This window comes from Benincasa hispida, chromosome 5 (genome assembly GCF_027475165.1).
Source record: "Benincasa hispida cultivar pf3 chromosome 5, pf3_genome.v1.1, whole genome shotgun sequence".
NCBI classification, from domain to species: domain Eukaryota; kingdom Viridiplantae; phylum Streptophyta; class Magnoliopsida; order Cucurbitales; family Cucurbitaceae; genus Benincasa; species Benincasa hispida.
In genome coordinates, this window is record NC_143482.1 from 2,022,237 (window position 1) to 2,032,541 (window position 10,305).

General features: G+C 40.0%; 1 non-coding gene and 1 pseudogene across 1 annotated transcript; one reads left to right on the top strand and one right to left on the bottom strand.

Moving 5' to 3' along the window:
• Window positions 1-266: 266 nt before the first annotated feature.
• LOC150035834 (uncharacterized) lies at window positions 267-2,202 on the bottom strand (annotated as a pseudogene).
• A 919-nt stretch (window positions 2,203-3,121) lies between these two features.
• LOC120078902 (small nucleolar RNA R71) lies at window positions 3,122-3,225 on the top strand. Its single transcript, XR_005482177.2, has one exon. It is a non-coding gene; the product is annotated as a small nucleolar RNA R71 (small nucleolar RNA).
• Window positions 3,226-10,305: the final 7,080 nt, after the last annotated feature.

The window sequence follows — 10,305 nt, forward strand, 5'->3', positions numbered from 1 at the left end:
TGAGAATCATTTAATGTTTTGGACGTGTAGAAGATGGGATGTATCAAGTTACCCTTCTTCTGCCCTAACATAGTTCCTACTACCACATCACTCGAGTCGCACATAAGAATAAAGCTCTGCGTCCAGTCCGGTGCTATCAGTACTGGGGCTGTCGTCAACACATACTTCAAAGTCTCAAACGCGTCAGTGTAGTCTTCGTGAAAGGCTCAGAGGTCGCGCAATCTGAGAGAATCCTCTAACGAACCGTCTATAGAAGCCAACATGCCCTAGAAATCTTCGTAAGGTTTTAACATTTGCTGGTGGTGGAAGTTTTACTATGACATTAATTTTGGCTTCATCTACTTCCAAGCCAGCCTTAGATACTTTGTGACCCAAGACAATTCCTTCAGTCACCATGAACTGACATTTCTCCCAATTCAGACCAAGTTTGTCTCCTCGCATCGAGCGAGGACGGCCTTCAAATTATCTAGGCATGACTGGAATGAGTCTCCAAAGACTGAAAAATCGTCCATGAAGAATTCAACGGTCTTTTCTAGGAAGTTAGAGAAAATGGCCATCATACATCGTTGAAATGTCCCTGGTGCGTTACACAGCCTAAAGGGCATGCGTCTGAATGCAAATGTTCCAAAGGGACAAGTAAACGTAGTCTTCTCCTAATCTTCTGAATCTATTAGAATCTAGTTGTAACCAGAATAACCATCGAGAAAACAATAAATTTCTTTACCTGCAAGTCTGTCAAGCATTTGATCGATGAAAGGAAGGAGGGAGTGGTCTTTCTTAGTTGTTGCGTTGAGCTTCCGGTAATCCATACAGATGCGCCAACTCTTGACAGTTCTTGAGGGTATGAGTTCATTATTACTATTGACTATCACGGTCGTTTCCTCTTTCTTGGGAACGCATTGAACTGGACTTACCCAACTACTGCCAGATATCGGATAAATAACTCCCACGTCCAACCATTTTAAAACCTCCTTCTTGACCACTTCTTTCATTATGGGGTTCAACCTTTTTTGAGGATCGATTGACCCCGACTTCCCTTCTTCCAGCCTAATCTTGTGTATGCAATAAGATAGACTTATCCCACGAATATCCGCAAGCGTGCAATAAGCTCCCTTCTTCTAGCCTAATCTTGTGCATGCAATAAGATGGACTTATCCCACGAATATCCGCAAGCATCCAACCTATTGCACGCTTGTGCTTTCTTAGTATCTGCAAGAGAGATTTCTCATTAGGCTCTGTAAGATTTGCGAAAATGATTACAGGTAAAGTGTTGTTGGTTCCAAGGAATGCATATTTCAAGTGTTCCAGGTAACTGTTTCAACTCGAGTTCTAGTGGTTCTTCATGTGATGGACGCGTTGGTTTTGTCCGCCGCTCACTCAGACTTGGCGGCTCTGATTCCTTCAAGATCTCATCCAATGTGAGGACCTCACATACATGAGTCTCTTCTTCAGACAACTCAATACTGTTTAGTTGACAATCCTCACTGTCTGGGAATTTTAATGCATTGAGCACATTAAACTTCACCTCTTCATTATCCACCCACAAAGTTAATTCACCTTTAGGCACATCAATTAAAACTTTCCCAGTAGCTAAGAAGGGGCGTCCAAGGATAATTGGTACCTTCCAATCTACTCGTAGTCCAAAATAATAAAGTCTGCTGGGAATATAAGATTGTCAACCTTCACCAAAAAGTCTTCAATCTTCCCTTCTGGGTACTTAATTGTTCTGTCAGCGAACTGAAGGGTGGCAGAAGTAGGTTGTACTTCGCCAATCCCCAATTTCTTAAAAATTGAAAGTGGCATGAGATTAATGCTAGCTCCTAGATCGCACAACGCATGACCCACATCTAATCCTCCTATCAAACAAGGAACTGTGAAGCTTCTGGGGTCCTTCTACTTCTTTGGTAGATTTTTGCTTACTAACGTGTTACATTCCTGCGTTAGCGCTATCACTTCTTTCTCACTGACTTTTCTCTTCTTCGTCAAAATGTCCTTAAAAAATTTTACATATGTTGGCATCTGCTTCAAAGCCTCTATAAGTGGAATATTGATGTGCAGCTGCTTTAGAAGCTCAAGAAAGCGCTTGAATTGATGTTCATCATTCTTCTTCATCAGGCGCCTAGAGAATGGTGCGTTCAACGGCACCTCATGCTTTCCCGCGTTAGACGTGCTGGTTTCTGAATGGCTTGTAGTCTCGAGCATTCTTTATTCTTGATCCATTGAACATGTAATGTGTTCTTTCGAAGGACTGCTGTTTCTTGGATTCCCTTTTCTTTCTTCAAGAGCTCTTCCACTCCGCAACGTCACCACGTGACATTGCTCTTTTCCATTATTATTCTCAGGTGTTTCGATATTGCTAGGTAGAACTCCGGGCTACTTGTTTTTCAACTCGCTTGTTATTTGCCCTACCTGGATCTCCAGGTTTCTAATAGATGATGCCTGACTTTTCAGCAACGCATCATTCTGGGCTATGTACTCCTTCAATAGGTTCTTAAGCGGAGATCCTGAGCTCGACGCATCTTCTCCTCTATTGAAGAGCTGTTGATGCTGCTGATGCGTTTGTTGAAATGCAGGCGGCGGTCCATTCCTTTGCTGATGGTTCGCCTCAGGGTGGTGCTCCTACTGATTTCCTCCTGTCCAAGAAAAATTCTGATAGTTTGTCCATCCAGGGTTATATGTATTAGAGAATGGGTTGTTTTTTATGAAGCATACTGACTAAGGGTTTTGTGGACATTCAGCATTGGAGTGAGGATCTCCGCAGCCCACACAGCTGATCATGGGCTGCCCAAACGCCTCTACCTAATTCACATTCTTCTAATTTGATACGTTTCCCAGCATTATGTTCTACAGAAGGCTAGTCATCGTAGCCACTTAAGCAGAAAGTGTGGCTAATGCTTTGGCATCAACAAAATTAACATTCTGAGATTTCCTTCTCCTGTCATTTTTTCCATCATATGTATCATCCACCCATTCCATATTGTGTTTAGCAATGCAGTCTAGTATCTCTTTGGCCTCAGAATAGGATTTGTCCATAAGTCCACCAACTGTTACTGCGTCTACTGCCATCTGTGATGTTCTATTCAGTTCTCCATAAAACGTCTCCATTTGGATAGTTAGTGGTAGTCCATGGTTTGGGCAATTTTTGACTAAGCCCTTAAAACGCTCCCATGCGGCACTTAAGGTCTCAGTATCTTCTTGTTCAAAGTTCATAATCTCTCAACGCCTCCTCGCGTTGGTGGTAGGTGGGAAATATTTTTGCATAATTTTTTCCACCAACTTCTCCCAGGTGGTGATTTCACCAGGCTCTAGTGAACTCACCTATTGTTTTGCGTCATCACGCAAAGAATAAGGAAACAAGGAAAGCCTGATCGCCTCTGGGGTGATTCCAGGAATCACAAATGAATTACATGTTTCCAGAAAATGCTTCGTATGGGCGTGAGGATCTTCACCACGACCACCCCCAAATTTTCCAATAGTCTGGAGCATTTGGAGCATAACAGATTTCATTTCGAAACTGGTTCCATCTGGCATTGGGTATATGATTCCTGGAGAGAAATCATAGAGTACAGGGGATGCGTATTCCCTCATAGGACACGTGCTGTTATTCGCCATCAGGATCAGATTTTGTGCAGCATGAACTAGTTGCTGATTTGGTTGTTCTTCTGCCATTGCTCGTTGCTTGTTCTGTTGTCTGAGTAATTGCTGCCTTAACTTTCGACGACGGTTGGATCGATTCCTACGTCAGAAGGTCCTTTCAATCTCGGGGTCGTATCTGAATTCATGAGTGCTCTCCCTGTTCATAATACTCCCTTGACTGAAGTGTTTCTACAACATATACAAACGAAATTTCTGGTTAGTTCTTGTTTCTGAATCCCTGGCAACGGCGCCAATAACTTGTTCGTTACTATCGTGAGATGTTCTAGAAATGTATTGTATAGAATAAATTGGAGAAATAAGTTCTAAGTATAAGTGATGCGTTTATGCTTTGATGCGTCTAAGTAATGATAACGCATTGGGGCATTAGTAATGTGCACAGAACGCACACAACTCCTTCTAATGACGTTCAAGTTTTCCTAAACCAGATCCAAGTATAAATCTAATTTAGTTTCCTGGCAAGTCCAGGGTCGATCTCAAGGATTCAGTTAACCAAACACAGACCTTGCGTTGTATCTATTGTAGGGTTTTCCTAAATGAATATGAGAAATGTATTATTTACACTAACTTGTTGTGCCTGTGCAAGAAGATACAAAAGAGTTGAGTGGTGAATGATGGATCATGCGAAAATGGAATTTAAGGTATGTGGACGCGTCGGTCTAAGATGAATGTACACAACTAAGATGTGATGTAGATTAGATGGGATGATTTGCTTATCTTTTTGTTTATGCATTAGACTTTATTCAACACTTCTCAATGCGAATAATATACAAAGCCTATCTCTAGGGTGCATGTGTCTAACACATAATACAGGAAACACCAATAAGTCTATCCCTAGCTGTACTAGGCGTTCTACTTGATGCAGCTTAGTTATTCTTTTGAACAATCTAAGTAAAGATGCTTTTACCAAGTTGTCAAGTTGGTTTGAGCGTTAGACTGAAGTTATGCATAAAGAATTAATGCGTTCAACATAAACAAGAGATAAACAATAGTAAGTATGATGGATCAAACATATGAATTTTATAAAGAAACAAGAAGTCTTTTACAAACACAATATTCAATCTAATGGAGTGAAAGCAATAAATAAGAAGGAAACTGAGTCAAGCCAAAGAATAAAATCTCTTGTAGTTCTTTGGCTCAATCTCGTTGTGTACAATCACTTGTATAGGCGGTGGACGGAGTATCTTTCTCAAGAGTGGTTTCCTCCGCTCCCCGACCGACGGTGTTGGTGGTTCTCAACCTTTTTTATCGTCTCAACACCACGGCACAGCTTCTACAGAACTAAGATTATAACTACAATTTACAGAGAGTAAAGATCTTGATGATTTCCGAATTTCTTAACTCTAGAAGGACTTCACCTATTTATAGGCGTTGGTCACGTCCACTTTGTGAATGGGCAGCATTAAAGTCCATGCCCTGGTCAGCATTAAAGTCCATGCCCTGGTTAGCCGCCTGACTCTCGGAAGCTTTTCAGACGCCGCCTACTGCTTGGAAGCATTTCAGACGCCGCCTGTTGTTGGTGCCCATACTTGCAAATGGTGATGTGACACAATCAGCCTGGAGCAATGAATCTTCTCGGCATTGAACTCCCTCCGACGCATGGCCCATGTGTTAAAGCTTTTCCTGCAGCATTTGTATAATGCGTTAATGCTAATCCTTGCATTGAAATCCTGCAATTCAGTGCGTTAGTGCCGCGATATTTAGTCATAAAACTTCTTTTGCATGAGTTTGCTGATGTTTGAATAAATCCATGCGTTTCTACTAAAAATGAGGAGAGTTTATCATTAAAAACCTTAGTTGTTCCAACTTAAGAGCAAAAATAACTTCTATTTCTACAAGTTATCAATTGCCTCTGGTTAATGAATTCTTTTACATTTCAAAGTTAATTATAAGGGCCCCTGTGTTTTTGGGCATATTATCTTGCTATCGAGTCTGTAATTCAAAGTGTTTGGGTTTGTTTGAGTCGCTCGTGATGAAGTTTCAAGGCAAGGAGATGCGTTTTACTTCGAGGAAGAAGACGACTAAAAGTTGGTCAGATCGTGTAAACGATGGGGGGCAAACGATCGTTGAGTATAGGATACTCATTGCAAGGTAGACGCGCACGCACTAAACGATCATGTGGGCCAGCATGCTTCATCGCATAGTTACTGGCTACATGATCGCTCGGTAAGTGTTACTTAATGTTTGCTCTTTGATCGTCTAGACGATCATGCTTCATAGCATAGTAGTTGTTTACACGATCGTTTAGACTTGCATTTAAACTTGGTGTGTTGCATGATCGAGTGGCCTTCATGCTTCATCGCATAGTCAAAGGCACTCGATAATTGCTACACGATCGTGGTTACTCGACCACTTTGCTAGACGATTACCCGGACAGTTCAAGACCTAGTTTGCTTGTTGAACCGGTTTACTCAATGGTTGAATGTAATAGATAGATTTAATTTTCAATTTTTTAGGCTAATCATCCCGGTCCATTAATTTTGTTGAATGTACATGAGATGTATGTTTTTATTATATATCATATAGTATGCCATATAGTTTAAATCCTACCATAGGTTATGCATTGGTCATGCATTGTCTCTATATTGTAAGAGTTATGATATAGTAGCTTGCATGATTGAATTACATAAGAGCATGCTCATGCATCATATAATATAAGAGTTATGCATGCATTAAGCATATTCATGCATCATCTTTATATTATAAATGTTATAGTATAAGGGTATATGGAAGCATATATGCTTCGTTCACTATTTCTAATTTGAAGCATGACACATAGGTTAAATTTATAAGAGTTATAAATACCTAAGTCTAGCTTAGCAATGTGAATGGATTTGGTTGTTTCCTTTTATAAGTGTTATAATGGAAATTAGAACTAAAATCAATAAGAAAGACATGCATGCAAACTTAGGCTTGAATTATGTTTTAAAAGAGTTTTAAAATTTGATGGAGATAGACTTAAGATCACGGTTCTAATGAAATTAGAAACCTCAGGTTTAATATTTTTATCAGTTTAATAGGATTAAATTGACTAATAAAAGATTAAATATGTACCAAATCTATCTATAAGGGACCTTTTGTCTAAGATGGGTTCTAGGCTGGGGTACTTAAGCTGACGGAAATGGAACACCCCTACTTGGGAACCTACCTGGAAAGGTGAATTAGATCGATTTGTTGCATGCATATAAATTTGATGATAGTCTGTTAAAGTGTTTAATGGAACTTGATTCAAACTTGTTTAATTATCAAAAGTAAAAGTTGTTTTTTAGCAAATTAAACTCACATTTAGATAAAATCAGTAGCCAGATTGTCTAAGTTAATGAATCCCTAGGTAGAAAATTCAGTATAAGGTACTTGGGTATATGATACTTCATTTAAATCTCAACACGTTTCTCCCTAATGTTCACATCGTGAGATCTATCCTCGGCCTCGAGGCTCCCTGGGAGTGTCTCCCTAAAGGATGGTGTTTGGGTAAGTCAATACCAAGGTGAATGGAGAGAAGTTCATAGTAAGTGGGAGCAGGACGTGTGAAAACATATCCCACGGTCTCTCTCATTAGGTTGAATAACGTTTTGTGCATCGCTTTGAGGCACCCTGGGAGTGTCCCCCTAAAGGATAGCAGTTTTGCACGACTCTTTATCTGATCTCCTGAACAGGATAAAGTCACTTTATTCTCTTGTCCTAATCTGGTCGCTTTAGTCTCTTGTCCTAATCTGCTTTTTCCCTACAATGGGCGTATTAGGATGGGATTCTAGAGCCTAAAATGAAGGGTTACACTTACGCGTAATTGTTAAAGGTTAACACATTCTAGACTAAAAAATGGTGACTGTTAGAGTCAGTTACAAAAGTTGTTTCTGTCCAATGGTTGAGAATGCCTCATCCTAGTGAAAGGGCACTTTATTACCCCCACGGTGACTTTTGTCCTGCCTCGCTGGGGCATCATTGCAAAATAGATGTCATTTCACTTAGCGTACATTAGAACTATTTTGCTAAAACTTAAAATTGGTATTAAAAGTGGTGGTGCAAATATACTTATTAAGTTTGTTCATGTTTTTCAACAACTTTTAAAATGGCAACATCCACTTTAGCTCTATTATCTGCCGACAAACTGACTGGCGAAAACTACGCTAGTTGGAAAAACACGATTTTGATCATCGATGACCTCAGGTTCATCCTTACGGAGGAGTGTCCTCCTATTCCAACTCAAATTGTCACTCGAAATGTTCGAGAGGCATATGATAAATGGACATGGGCGAACGAAAAGGCCCGAGCTTACATCTTGGCCAGTCTAAATGACGTCTTGGCCAAGAAGCATGAGCCTATAGTCTCTGCGTGTGAGATCATGGAGTCCCTGAGGGGAACATTCAGACAACCGTTCAGGCAGCTCAAGCACGAAGCTCTCAAGTGCATCTTCAACTCCAAAATGGAGGAGGGTACATCTATTCGAGAACATGTTCTGAACTTGATGGTCCACTTCAATGTGGGGGAGATGAATGGGTCACGCATCGATGACGGCAGTCGGGTTAGTATAATTCTGCACTCGTTGCCAGAAAGCTTCCTACACTTTGTCAGCAATGTTGTGCTGAACAAAGTTAACTATTCCCTTACAATTCTCCTCAACGAATTACAAACATTCCAATCCTTGCTAAAAAGTAAGGAGAAAAAGGTTGGTGAGGCAAATGTTACTTCATCTTTAAAGAAGTTCCATCGAGGTTTGACCTCAGGAACTAAGTCTGCACCTTCTACTTCTAACACTTCTAAGTGGAAGAAGAAGAAGGGTGGTAAGGGGAAAGGGAAGGCACCTGCTAACCCACAACCTATCGCACATCGAGGTAGGTGACCAATGTTGGTTGAAAAAGGAAAATGTTTCCATTGTAAGGATGGGCACTGGAAGCGGAACTGTCCTCGCTGGTTGAAGTAGAAGAAGAAGGCTAAGGCCAAGGAAAAACAAGGTAAATATGATTTACTAGTTTTGGAAACTCGTTTGTGGAGAATGATGATTCTGCCAGGATTATAGACTCTACGGCCACTAATCATGTTTGTTCTTCTTTCTAGGGGATTAGATCCTGGCGGCAGCTTGAGGCTGGTGAAATGATGATGCGAGTAAGTACTAGGCATGTCGTCTCAGCTGTGGTAGTGTGAGGACTCCAGTTGACTTTACATAATAATTTATCATTTTGAATGATGTGTATGTTGTTCCTGAGTTAAAACGGAACTTAATTTTATTGGGGATGATACCCTAAACTCTTGTGTCCTGTAGTTTGTAAACATAGTTTTGAACAAACACTTGTGATGTATGATATATGATATTTTCTTCACTTATTGTTCTATGAACATTAGATGTTTTATTTGCTTTACCACAAACCAATAAACTAAAATCCCTGTTGTCATTATGTATCTTAAGCATGTATGTGGAGACATACAAGTGGATCATGTCTTAAGTGATAACCAAAATAGTCTGTAGTATATGGATATAGGAGGAAAACCTTATCCTGGTAATGCTACAGATGCAGCCCGCTTTGTAGAATAGTTACAAGTGTTATGACTTGCTACAGATGGTCTGATCCTAATCATTCATGTGGGGACATGCGAGTGGGGGCGTCCTATACAAAGAGTTTGTATAAGACCTAACCACGAAGTGTTAACGTCTCGTTATATAACGTTGTTCATGACAGAGACTTCACTTCACTAGGATGACTATAGGTAACATGACCTCAATCCTGAGTGAGTTGGGAACTCCTGCCTTTGACGGCAGTCCTTTTATTTACACGAGTGCGAGTGGCCTGATCGCCAACTCTCACCTACCACTTTGAGGATTCGTCTGATTCGGGAGCTGGAAACTCAGCTACACAAGATGGAATTCACTTCTTTCCTGAAGTAGGGGTATGTAGATAGATTGCTCCCTTAAGGGCTGATCTCGGGGCTTGAACGATATGGCGCAACACACCTTCTCATGACCCGAGAGGTGTCCACACATAGTAGAACTATGTTATATTCTTTATTGGAGGGATCAGTGGTACTTAAGAAGTTAGATGTAACTATAGGGGTAAAACGGTAAATTGGCCCAACTATACTTACGAGCATTTGTGAAGAGTTATTGTACTGTTGATTGGTTATATCTGATGGACACAGAAATATATCTGTGATAAGAAGAGTTCAGTTGTCGGTCTTTAGTGGAATGCCTGGAAGTTAACGGATGGTGGATCTCGTGGCTAAAGAGTTTAGTCAGTTATTCACGCACTGTTGAAGCTTCGATCCATAGATCCATAAGGTCCCCTTGGTAGCTCAATGGATTCAAGTTGAGAATCAGTTTTTGGATCAGTTTGAAATGTTCAAATTGACAAGATGGAGTATGATAATATATGATATGATTGATTGGTTAATTATATATGATATGATTGACTTTATGTAGGAGATACATTAATTGGAGGAAAATGAATATAAATATGATCTATATCTAGTGGAGGAGAAAACACTATGGTTTATATGTGATATTAAACTATAGGTTAATGAATATAATATGATTATATTTATTATTTTTAATTAGACAATTGTGGGATAATTGGGCCACTGTTTTCTCCGTAATCTTGTGTTAGTGGAAGGTTTCATTCAGTTTTCATAAATGAAGAATAAAATGAAAATCGTTTTTAT